The following is a 13,997-nucleotide window of genomic DNA, read 5'->3' on the forward strand; positions in this document are numbered from 1 at the left end:
CCACAACGGTTAGATGACATGACGAGACTGAGAAGGCACTGGATGTCCGACAACAGCGGTTTGTCTAACGTCGGATCGAAAATAGTCAGAGACTGCGTGGAGTTGTATCTCAGATAACATCTAATGACCTAAATTGTGTTAGATGAAGCTAGTGTCTCAGAGCCAGAGGCTGAGCTAAATGAAGACTGGAACACTCCAAATTAAATTTCAATGGGAACCCAAGGCCTAAACTCCAGCAATGTTGAATGTAAGCATTCACGGAGTTCACGTTGCAGTATTTCATGGTTATAATATTGCAATTACACGCTAAGGAGAGAATGTGCATACCCAAACATGCTTACTCCATGCCCCGGGATCAAGCCTTAACTCCTCTAACCACTAGAAAGAGACAGACTTGGTTGCTGAAATAACATTAGAGGTCTGTTACCATAATACTAGAGACTCATTTGTTAGCATTACATATCTAAATACCATCTGAAAACCATAACCTGCTCTGATTAAGTCAGGTCTTGTAACGGTATAACATTTCCAACAACCCTATACCCACTGTAGGACTATTACCTAATGTAGTAGGCTGTAGGACAAGCTCAGTACGAAATAATCTACAGTACGTGGCTCTGGAACATGAGTGCATTGAGAGGCGGGGGATATCTTGAATAGATTGTGACCTTTATTAAATTACACATTCAACTTGTTTCAATTGTTAAGGCTGAGAAACTGTACCCACATTGTGAAGAATTAAAACCTCTTCATTCAGTTAGTGAAAGGCCATTGGATTTAGTTTCTATTTGCGACAACTCTTCATTTGGAATGTCATTTCCACTAATTACATTTCATCTCCTCTCGTCTGCCTCCAGTCTCCGCCACACAGAGGGATAAAACAAGTCACCTGGCTTCCCTTTAAGCAGGCGAATCACATCAGTTTAACCCAGGCTAAGGGCCAGAGCTGATTTGAAAATACTAATTAGAGTGGTGCCAAGAAAAGCAACTACATAATCACATTGTTATCGTGGTTATTCCTTCACACAGTTGTCTTATTCAGAGACATTGGATTTGGTGTGAGCAGTCAGTGCTGGCCTTCCCTTGCCGGCCTGGCTAACACGACAGGGGAACTACCACGGCCCGTATTGTACACTGGCACGGAGCCTGCTCAAACATTTGAACTTTTACAGACAAAAACAAAGTCATTTCTCTTTCTTTCTGCTCCGGGTTCAAAAATAATTGTTCCTGAAGCGTGGAAAGGACATGTGTCAACTAACTTTTCGGGCTTTGCAAAAAAAAAAAAAAAACGCTGCTTTTGCAAATTCTGCCAAAAGAATTCCTCCCAACTCCCCCTCAGTCTTTCTGCTTCAGTGTTGATTATTTTGCTTTTTTGTCTTTTCCTCCCAAAACGTGTTATTCATCCTGTTCCGAGTGTCTCCAGGCACACTTCGGAACTGGATATAAAATAAACAGTGGCGTTTCGGCCCCCTGTCGCGAGGCGTCTACACGCTGTACCTGGAACAATAAACTCCCGTTGCTCCCTGCGTGTTTACACTCATCTCCAGCAGGACCAGGACAGAGACACAACAGGGACCGGCTGAGGCAGACACTGGCTGGATGTGCCATAGGGCTGACGCCCACCAGAGCCAGAGGTGTGGTGGAGACAACTTTTACTAGACCATGATAGAGTTCTGAGGCGGCTGGCAGGTACTGGTTCTGTGGCAGAGCAGAGATTATCTTGGACCTGCACCAACCATCTGCATGCAACGAGGAGCAAGTTGGCAACGTGACGTCCAGCAAGGAAGACAAATCCTTCTGTGTGTGTGTGTTGGTGTGTGTATGTGTCTGAGAGCATGGGCAGAATCATGGCCTTTTGAATAGACAAATAATGCATGCTTCAGTGGATCGGTGGTATTAGTGAGACTGAATGAGACATGCAATGTTCCTTCCTGTTGAGCAAAATGATTTTCGATGATGTCACACACCCAGGCTCCCGGGGACTAATCTTGCCACCCTGAGAGTACATCAAAGTCAGAGGTTGCTGTAATTATGCAGGGAAAAGCATGCTGTAATGCTGAAATACGGACCTATTTATAGCATCCTAACCCAGTAGGAATAACTGTCATCGGTGGTTAGCGTGTGTGCGTGTCTTTAATGTTGTGTGTTCTACTTTGTTTTCTCTTTGTGCCTCTGGGCCACATGGCTGTGACTTCTTCAACAAGACTTTTAACCCAAACGAATATCTTCTGGTAACCCACGTCCCCTGTGTTGTGTTGATGCCATTTCGCTGCGCTGACTCCTCACAAAGGTTACCAGAACGGATGAGTGCTTTGCTCCTCGGCCAGGAACAATAATACGCTCCAGCCTGTGTTTTGGTTGACTTGTGTTCAAGGCAAATAAGCATAGCATGGTCTCAATCCTAAGAGTAAAGGTTAATGTAAACTGTCCTCAAGTATCCCTCAACTCACTTCTACTGCCTTTTAGCTTGTACCTGTAGACTAGCAGATATTCAGTTAGAATTCTGAGTTACACATACGTCAGTTCAGACTTTACTTCAAAAGTCTCTAACCACTCTCTCACTAGGTTTAAGCCAATCTGCCTTGTTTCATTACTCTTCCGGGGTTTTTGTCTGCCTGCTTGACAGCGGAGAGGCAGAGCTTATAGTGGGACCTGGTAGTACTGTATGAGCTATAAAGCACTGTGATAAAGCATGACTCGTTAAAGCTCACAGGATTATTACCTGGCCCACACACAACCATCACAGATCTGTCAGATATGTGCCAATGGAATCATAAATCATCTGCTCAGGCACCCAGAACACGAGTGACGCCGGACACTTCAGTTTCAGCTGTTGGGATATTTCAAACCTTTAATTAACCCCCCAGTTTCATGGGACAGAAGAACTTCTAACAGGTCGGACAACTTCAGCACAAGTCTGAACGGGCCAATCCCACGCCTGCGTTGGAGTTCTGATGGGATTTCCAGAAGGATGTGGGACTCAGATGTGTGGCAGCCTTTTAAAATAAAGTGACAATTTTTAATGGGGTTTCAAACCTCGACGCATCCTGCCAAGACTTGGATGAGGGCCCCCTTCCAAGGCCTCTCTCTATCGAACAGGACATGGAGGAGTGAACGTGTTCTTTTAGATTGCTGCCATTACAGGGTCTGGAGGCAGTCGACCATTTTCTGAGCTGCGTTTGCCGTCGCCGGTAGCCTTTATATGTGCCATGTGTGTGGATATACCACTGCAGTCAGCTTTAAACGATTTTAGAGGTGAATGCTCCCTTGACAATAAAGTGGATTGGAAACCTCTGCCAAGCTCAGTTAATGCTAATAGGGTCAGGTCATTTTATACATTCATCACAAATTCACCACAAGCTCTGATTTAGATGGGCAGGACTGCCGTCATCATTACTGGCGTAATTTAAACAAAAATAGGTTTCTTTGAACATTTTCTCTTAATATGAGACGTGACTGAAATGGATACACAGTAATGCTCCCTCAACTAGCACTGTCTCCATTGCAGTCTACACTGCAGCAGGATACAGAGCAGGGTAGGCCGAGCGATCAGGCTAACCAGCAAGAGACGCTCAGTCTTGGAGAGAAGGAGTCCCACTTGGAGACTAACAGGAAATGCAATTACTGTCTGTCTGGGGCCTGCATTCCTCAACAGTAGGGCCAATTTCACAGCAATTTCAGTGAGTCAACAGCTCGTAAGTAATGGTAATGAGTGTCTTAATGTTTTCACACGACGCAGAGCACCCCTTTGTGGTTTTATCCCGTCGCAATTTGATCCTCTTAATACTCTACAAGCTGTTTATACTGTACACTCGTACTGTGGACTCGCACTGGTCCCAGGAGAAGGCCCCTGCCTCAGTGTTTGTGGAATACTGTCATTTAAATGCTGCATCAACAGGGATCAGGTTCCCTGCCTTGGCATCTTTCAGGTTCAAAGGTCGGTAGGAGTCAGTGGTCCCTGGGTGGACAGATGGGGGGAGGGGGGGGGCTGGTGGATTGATCTCTTTCAAGCTGTAGTTGCATGAGCTTAGCTGTGGGGAGGCGACGCACTGTGATACTCCCATCGTCTGTTACAAACTCTGGGGCATTATTAATCCAATGTCAAGATAGGCAGACAGGCAGCCATGCAGGCAGACAGACAGCCAAGCTGACAGGCAGGCAGACAGACAGCCAAGCTGACAGACAGGCAGGCAGACAGACAGCCAAGCTGACAGGCAGGCACGTGGGCAGACAAGCTGGCAGGCAGGCAGACAGACAGCCAAGCTGACAGACAGGCAGGCAGACAGACAGCCAAGCTGACAGACAGGCAGGCAGACAGGCAGGCACGTGGGCATACAGACAGGCAGGCAGCCAGACAGGCACGTGGGCAGACAGACAGACAGGCAGGCAGACAGGCAGGCACGTGGGCAGACAGACAGACAGAAACACACACACACATTAAAAGTAGCTGCTGTGTGAACGAGGTCCAAGATGTCTCTGTATACCACTCTCAGTGCCAAAATGATTAAACAAATGCCCCCTTTGTGAGCAGTAGCCTTGATTAAACTGAGGCGTATGTACCGGCTGAAAAAGAAACGCAGGAGAACGCCTTTGGTGGTGCCAACATTCACTTGCCCTGTTAAAACATTGCTCCTGTCAAAGTTGTTTTTACACTCTCTCTTGGAAACTACATTTATCATGCCCCTCCTGAGATTTCAGATGTTTTTCAGTGAATGAGCATGATTATTTATGTGCAAAATAAATATTGAAACTATATATGCGTTAGTGGTCACAGAATGCTGGCACCAATAAATTTCAACAAGAGATTATTTACAGTGTCACAATAAGAGTGAGAAAGGGCTGTTGTGGCTTTCAAACAGATCCCTAACATATTGACCTGCAGATTTCACCCACTCACAAAAAACTGCTATGAGAATTCTCTTTTAAAACTCCAGGTACTGTTAAGTGCTTCTTACACTGATGCATGGTTGTGTGATCAATGCGGAGTTTGTGTGTGAGACCCAGTTTGGTCATGGATGTTTCCTGAGGGTTTTGAATGTGGAGGAAAAGTCACAAGAATGTGTCATTCAATTTGCCATAATTTTGCACTTAACAGGCAACTTTATCATTTTCCATCAAATTATCAACTGATCAGTGAGGACTGGTGCATCTACTTATACTATTCATATAGAGATCGTTTGAACCAGTGCTGTATGTAATCTCGTCTCCCTCCAGGCATGACATTGATGATGAATGTGTCGAAAAGGTTAGCAATACTGCCCCCTGCTGGATGCGTAAAGCAGCTGCAGAAGAATGAGCTGCCCTCTTGTCTGTACAGCAGATCGTTCCCACTAAGTAGCCTACATATTTTATTTTCCTTTTTGGTCACTGTTTTTAATATACTACATATACTTGTGTCGTGTTATTTTGTTTTTTTCTGAAAAGTTGCTTTATACTTGCTTTATAAATGTTCTTTTAGCTCTATATTGAGTTTTGACTCTAGGCATTTAATAGATGCTTATTAAACTTTAAAATACCTCGAGGACTGGTGCAGAGGAGAAAGCTGCTGTGGGATTTTTCAATTCGTAAAAAGTTAATACCTCCAAGTTATATGATCTTATGTTAGTATTAACTCTGAAGGTCTTCAGAGGTTTGGCTTCCGTGGAACAATGTTTGGCGCAGTACTACATGCTTATCTGTTAATGTCTTACCATAGACCATGAACTAACTTGATCTGAATAATGTACTTTTTGTACTTTTTCAGGACTGCAGAGGGAGCTTCTCAGCATGGCTGTGGTTTAATCTATACAAAGATATCAAACAGATTGGTGAAAGCTGCCTTGGGCTGTTGAATTATTGAAGCAGGGCTTTTTTAAACTGGTTGGTCTCTCATCTTCTCTCTCGATGCAAACATAATGATCTGACATGACACCCACAACTCACCATGGCAAACGCAGTTCTGCTCCCCCAGAAAATAATACAGCTAAAGTAATGTTACATGTATCATTAATGAGAGGTGGCTCGTGTGCGTGAACACGTGCCCTGTTCTACCTGTTATCCTGCTGGCCCTGTGGCGCGATTGGTACTTCCTGCTCCTCGCCCGCTATGGCCTCACGTGGCCATCTCATTATGATGCCCGATATGGAATATATTCAAGACTCAAAAACGTAATTCAGGGCTTTCAAGCCTCACGCATTCGCCGTGAGACTTACACATTTCTGCCATTTGAATACCTTGTATTTTTGACGCATTTCAACCATTTCTTACGCTAAGAAGTAAGGGATAACTTGTCCAGATATATACAATTAATGGACGAGGCGCAGGCATTCTGAATTGTACAGCGTTAAATGCCAATCAAAAAACATCACCGGCCCTAGTGTACGTAATGGACTACGTAATATAAACCAATCAAGGCGGTTTTGAAAAAAGAAAACGGGAAGACGTTTGCGTCCATTTTCTGCATCATTTGTTGATAACACCGAACACTACAAAAAATAATCTGTCATCGATTTAAGTAAGATGTAGGCCCAGTACCAACTGAGTGACCACTTAATGGAAGTTTGTGCTTAACTTTCAAGCTGTTTTAAAAGCGGATGTGTAGGCCGTTTAGCATCTCAGATGCCTTAAGATTGAGCGTTTGTATCTGTTGTTTGTTGTAACGTCGTGTCCTATGAAATAGTGCCGAAAACTTATTAGCCTACTGTGCGTCAGTATTTTGTCTCTTTTATAGCTTAAGTAATATTTGTTTACGTTAAACGAGGTTGTTGATTTGCTATAAAACGGGGGTTCCCAATCCTGGTCCTCAATGGTCCTGCATGATTTAGATCTTTCACTGCTCCAACACACCTGATTCAAATGAATGGTCGTTATGATGAATCACCTTCTGAGTTTTGACAGTGACAGTGACAATTGACTATAATTTAGGTCACAAATTAAATCGAATTTACTGTATTTCTTTACAGTTATGGATAGTAGGGAACCCAGTGATGTGCACCAGGAAGCCATTGTTCCAGACGGTGAGTTACTGAAGGATGTGGGTTACTAAATGAATAGATGTCCTATTAGATGTACTAATATATATTTGTGTGTTTCCTAACCTCCTAAAGTGTCCTTTTTCTTTCTCATTTAAAGAGGAAACGGTCTCAAGAAAAGAAAACGCCCCAAAGAAGGCAAACCAAGCAGAGGTAGCAGGCTCTCAGAGCAGAGGAGACCCTTTCGCCTCCAGGAACAGCCGACTATACATGTGCCCCGAGTGCTCGTACCTTACTCAACACTCGCGCAAGCTCACAGTCCATCTGAAGACACACACCGACGAGCCTTTCTTCCCCTGTCCTGAGTGTCACTACAGATTCGACACACAGGGCAGACTACATCGTCACATCGTCCACGGTCACTGCAGAGGCAAAGCCACCGCAGGCCTTCGGAAATCCTCCCGTCGCCGGAAGCGTCCGTCTGTACCTGTGCACAAGTGCGACCGGTGTGTCTACTTCACCACTCACCCTTACAATCTCAAAGTGCACATGCGTACACACACTGGTGTGCGGCCGTATGCGTGTGACCCATGTGGCAGCAGGTTCCGCACCCAAAGTCACCTGTACAGGCACATGCTTAGCAAGCGACACCAGGCTGCCTCAACTTAGTGATGGAGACCTTTGATTTATTATTCAAGTGTTTTTCTAGTATTTTAGTTGTCAGATTAACAATGAAGTTCAAGGTTCTGTAACCGTTCATGTTATATCGATTTCTATATTTAGAGATCAGTTTAGGTCGGTTTGTTCCAAATACTTAACACATATATTCTATAATAAAGTATATATTTGGACTTGAGATGGAAATGGAGTATTTGTGAAATTGTATTTTGCCACGCTGAGCTGGATTTCAGAAGAGTGAGTAGTTGTACTTTTTTTTTTTTTGCTTGCCGTCTCTCCCATGCACCAGCAGACACACACATTACATTACATTTAGTCATTTAGCAGACACTCTTATCCAGAGCCACTTACAGTAAGTACAGGGACATTCTCCCCGAGGCAAGTAGGGTGAAGTGCCTTGCCCAAGGACACAACGTCATTTGGCACGGCCGGGAATCGAACTGGTAACCTTCTGATTACAAGCCCGCTTCCCTAACCGCACAGCCACCTGACTTGTAGTGAGATCCTCCTTTGTTGAAGATTCAATGAGAGGTTTATTGCCTATGCCAAAATAGGTTGTGGCACCAACAATTATGAAAAGATGGGGAGCATTTATTACCGTTTAATAAGCTGTCTTTTCCAAGTGCTATTATGGCTGCCTAGCAGGTGGGTGATTGTGGCAGACCAGTGTTGTTCTCTACTCCTGAATGACTTTAAAAGACTTGGGAGTCGATGGTAAACAACGCACAAAGGGCCAGCCGTGCAACATCACTTGTGGCAATTACCTTTCTCTGAAACACTTATCTATTTTATAGAAATGGTTGAGTGGTAATCTAAAGTCTATTTCTCCTTTAAAACAAATTCCAGGAGCTCATCTTTCACTGCTCAATATTTGAATGCAATGTCATTCAGCATCAGAAAAAGGTTTATTGGCAAGTAGGTTTTCACATCCCTTTAACTTCTATGTGAAAATTCCCTGAACCGGGAAGCGTGCTGGTCAGGGATGACAGGTTGCAGCCAGTCTGAGCTAAGTTGAGCTCTAAATTGTTTTGGCCGCACCAGGACTCTAGATGGTCACTCACCACCAGAGATGGGCCCAATTAAGTTGTCTGATAACTTCAGCAATTTGACTGATGACTGGAGATGCAGCCGTTTGTGTACAGAGAAAAGAGTAGAGGGGAAGGAAAGGATGCAGACTTGAGGGTAACTAGTGCTGATGGGCCATCAGTCACAGACATGTTTCCCAAGCTTGACGTTCAGCTTCCTGGCAGACAGGAAGTCGGTGATCCACCTGCTGTCAGGCAGGCACTTGTAGGCACTTGCAGCTGGGACAGCTTGTCCTGCAGCAGAGTCAAGATGATGATGTTAAAGGAAGAGCTGGAATCCGCAAATCAGGTGCTGGAGGACGAAATGGAGGGCCATGTTTACAGCATCGTCCACAGACCTGTTGGCTCTAGGTGAAATGCAGGGGGTCCAGGAGTGGGTCCATGATGGTTGTACGGTGATTGACAGAGATTGACAGAGATCAAGGGGCAGGTCTGTAATCATTGAGTCCTTTGGTTTTTGGGGGACGGTGATTATGGTACAGGTCTTAACCCTTGTGCTGCCTTCGTGTCACATGATCCAAAGGTTCATAACGAGCCATCGTTGTGTTTACCCAATTTTACCCAATACAAAAACAAATAAAAATAATTTTCTTCGCACTGTGGGGGGTGTGAGACAGCCCAACGGTTGAAAGAAAATGCTTCACTTTGTTTTTGTATGCGGTAAAGTTGTCGCAATACGACGGTGGGTCACAATGACTGATGGGTCAGAATGACCCGAAGATAACACAAGGGTTAAAGTAGGCTGGTCTCTAGTGAGGTGTTAGACTAGTAATTCCTTCTTTTCACATCTTCATTGATCTAAAGTATCTTTGGTCCGACTTCAGGATAAAGCTACTCTATGTATAGATTTCATGGCATATGGCTATTGCTATCCCTATCTACTGTAGCAGTTGCGTGTTATTAGCATTTCAATATTTTAAATACTCCCAATTATCTCCTTTTTTAGCCTTGATATATACTCACACAACGATTTTAGATGACTGCCTTCTATTAAATCCATACAGAGCCCATAGCCTCTGCATGTATGTAATTGTCAGTCTCTGCCTTTTTCTTTCACTCACTTTTTTTCTTTCCCAGTCCTCATTTTTTCCAGCATCCATTTAATAACTGTCCACCCATGAATTTTCACACCAGACCCTTAGTGTCAGAGCAATCAGTGACTGGATATGGAGTGTCTCTTGCCTTGACTGTATACAGCAAGGAGACAAGCTACTGTTCTTGGCTCTGTTTTTTAAAATTGTATTATGTATGCCTGTACTGCGTGAAAAAAAATACTAATCTATTTCCTTCACGCTGGTGGTGTGGTATCAAAGGAATATGTTCCATAATGTTTACAATTATAGAAGCAGGTGGGATATCAGATTATTAATATTAAGTCTCTGGTGATGATTCAGATTAATGTGTTTAATAGAAGTCAGCGCAGAACTAAATAGTTAATTATTTTTCCTCCCTACAACAAATAATCAGTTTAGCTGAAGTAATAACGGTATTCACTGTTTTGTTTTGCAGGCTGCTCTTGCCGAGTCATTTAAGATGCTTAGTCAGCTCAGGTTAGGAAAAGCATCATTTATGTTTTTCTTGCTCGAGTTCTAGATTTGGAACCTAGCTGAACCTTGTTATTTGGTGACCCAGCCAGGAGTCCCCTGGTTTGAGGCAAACACAAGGGGGCTCTGTTCAATCATGTTGTTGAGCACAACATGATGATGGGAGGTGGAGTCAGATGGCTGAGTGGTTAGGGAATCGGGCTAGTAATCAGAAGGTTGCTAGTTCGATTCCCGGCTATGCCAACCAAATGACGTTGTGTCCTTGGGCAAGGCACTTCACCCTACTTGCCTCAGGGGAATGTCCCTGTACTTACTGTAAGTCTGCTAAATGAGTAAATCTAAATGTAAATGGGATGCTACACTGACTCATGTTCAAGTGAATATGAAGTGGCTTGACACACTGTACCCCAAAGGCTATGTCAGGGGTGCACTAAAATCCTGATTGGTCTGTTAAGGCTCGGGTTCCCAAATGCAATGGCATTTACAGACCATTATTATGGATACTCTTGGAACAAGAGTTAAATCAAGCTCAATCAAAAAACAGGGGGGCACGGCTGTGGCCGTGACAACAACCCACGTTACACAGATCGATATTGATAATTTAGCACAGCAAAAACACGTACATGACGTGTAGCAGGCTGTTTGTTCTAGGTAAACATTCAGAAATCATTTGTTTGTCTCTCATAGCGTTTCCACATTTCTGTTTGTTAAAGGACTTCCTGGTCACATCCTCCCTGGAAGACTCAGGAAGTGACAGACCACAAACCAAACACTGCAAATTTGGCCAGTATTGCTAAAGTATGTGAGAAATGCCTTTGTGTCCCTTGACTGTTTTGTCACTTGAAAGCTGAAGATGTGTTCATGTCTGTCTCTCTCATAGATCTGTAATAGACTTCTCTAACCTGAGGGGCGAGCTAAACAAAACATCTATACAGACCCCCACTCTGACTCAATACTCTCTCACATGCCCACGCACACACCAATCTACCTGAAAATGGCTTCAGGGTGCATCCTAAGCCTTTCAATGATTGAACCATTTGGTTGACCGCGCTGGCTCATCGCTTAGAATGCGCTCCATCTCACCACTGAGCTGAAGGAGAGCTTGTGTGATAGACCAGCTGATGAAATGCGCCAAAGACAATGGAAACCACAGATGCAGAAACGTTTATTTTGTTCACATCAAATCCACACAGTAAACATCTAAGGAGAATCCAGAGCATCTTATTAAAGACAAGCGGAGCCAATGCTAACGCATGAACAACACAGACTGATGCACATCCCACAAGAAAGAGAGCGTTTGTAGTTGGGGTAAGGGGGGGTAAAGCTAATGGTAGAGTGTATGTGTGTGTGTGTGTGTGTGTGTGTGTGTGTGTGTTACGCAATTCTGTTATTCCAACGTAATGCACTTGGGTTGGGTGAATTTAATTTACCTAAGTTGATTCAACTTATTTACAATGGTTGGGTACTATTTAATTTAATAGGATTTACGATTTAAACGAATTTACAATGTTTTAGTTCAACTCAATTCAATAGGTTTAGTCCAACTAATTCACTTCATTTGCATTGAACTTAATTTAATAGAGTTTATCCATAGTAGTCTCGTAAAGGAAGTTGATCCAAACCAAATTATGTTAGTACAACAAAAGGGCTTACGTAATTCTGAAAGAAAGCCATTTATTCACATGGAAATCATTTTTAATGATTTAATTGCATTAATTCAAATATCTTTTGAGTGTGCAAAAAACAGTAAGCCAGAACAGTAAATAACTTAACAAAACATGAGTCCATCTTTTAAACACAGTTAATGTTTGCTTTTAAACATGGACTGTGTGACCAACAGACATCTGGGACTCTTCTTGTAGCCTTTCTCCAGATGTCCTTTTAAGGGATTCTGAACATCAATAACCCCAATAGCAGACAATAAGCAGTCTGCTTATTGATGCAATAATTTCCATCCATTTTTACATAATTGTTTGACTTCACTTCACTTCATTATTACGGTGACCATAAGTTCCTGAGGCATTGATTGTGTGTCAAAAGTGTTGTCACTCTTCAGCCATTTTCTTTTGCAAACATCTTTCTCTATGGGTGACCTCACTTTATGCTTTATTTAACTGTATAAATTGATGTGGAGTTTTCTGAATATGCTGTAGATTATTGCATAGCTTATTCCTTCACTTGGTCCAAAATGTCCATATAACTGTAGTAGTAGTATTATAGGATTATACTGGAAGGAATCAAAATTAACCATTAGAAGTTTTCATTGTTTTGGTTCCGACATCGGTCCACTCGTTATTAGATACTCTTACAGAGCAGTATGCCAGTATCCAGGCCAGTGCTTCCAATGAGCTTTGACCCATTCGGAGCATTATGTCCAATGGAATCATTGTATTGAGAATTGAATAGCGTGGTAGGCTTTTCTGAGCCAACCCTTGATTGAATCAGTTAGTGAAAAGGAACATGATAGGAAAGCTCAATCTGAATAAAAACCTTTCTACAAGCCAAAGGTGTAGAGAATTTGAATCTGATGATTGTGCTATTAGGCTTTGGTGATAATACATTCCTACTTATTCCTTGAAACAATGCCTCAAGGCTGTGTCTGTCTGGCTGTTGGGAATGATGTGCATTCACTATGTTTTCTCTCTGTGCAATTGTAATACACTGTAATGATGAACATGGCAGTGGAATGGATTTATGTTATGGATTTATGTTATGGATTCATGCAGAGATGGAAAGTAATGAAGTACAAATACTTCAAATACTACAAAGATTTTTCTGGTATCAGTACTTCACTATTTATTTTTCAGGAAACTTTTTACTTTCACTCCTTTTATATTCTACACAAATATCTGTAGTTCTACTTCTTACATTTTCAAGCCAGACTCGAATATTTTTTGAAAGACAAAATTTTTGAAAAGTATATTTTTTTGTGGGATAAAAGTTTCACAAAAAGGTTTTGCATCATTGATAAGTATTTGATGAGGACTGTAATGTACTCTATTGTCAAGTGGGAGTCAAGTGGCTGAGCGGTTAGGGAAGCGGGCTAGTAATCTGAAGGTTGCCAGTTCGATTCCCGGCCATGCCAAATGACGTTGTGTCCTTGGGCAAGGCACTTCACCCTACTTGCCTCGGGGGGAATGTCCCTGTACTTACTGTAAGTCGCTCTGGATAAGAGCGTCTGCTAAATGACTAAATGTAATGTATTGTGCTGTGCTCTGCTTTACTTACTTAGTTTATGTTACTTACTTGAACCATACATTTTAACTATCTGTATATTTACATTCTTGTTGTGTGCCTTTTCTGGTGAAGTTGCAGTCCTCATATAGTTGCATACTCTCTTAAATATATATTTTTTAAAGTTATTGTGCAAGGGGTAAAGTGCACCCATCTGGTCCACCATAATGAACAGATGATAACCAGGCTGAATCTCAGAGGGTCTTAATAGCCATTAATGCCAATTTCCTCACCCCTGTTGAGCTTTTTCCCTGGAATGCTGGCACATTCTGTATTCTGCATGTGGATGAGGCAGTAACGGCGGGAGCACCCTTTGATTCCATGTTTATGCTAGCACAGTAACAATTACTCAGTCTGAACACAACCTCAGCGACAAGCACTGGGACCTGGCTGTGGTTATAAAGCATTGCATTGGGAGGGGTAATAGCAATCCACTTCAGCACCACAATCAGCACCCTTTCTTTTTACATTACATTTAGTCATTTAGCAGACGCTCTTATCCAGAG

This window comes from Osmerus mordax, chromosome 8, assembly GCF_038355195.1.
Source record: "Osmerus mordax isolate fOsmMor3 chromosome 8, fOsmMor3.pri, whole genome shotgun sequence".
Lineage (NCBI taxonomy): Eukaryota > Metazoa > Chordata > Actinopteri > Osmeriformes > Osmeridae > Osmerus > Osmerus mordax.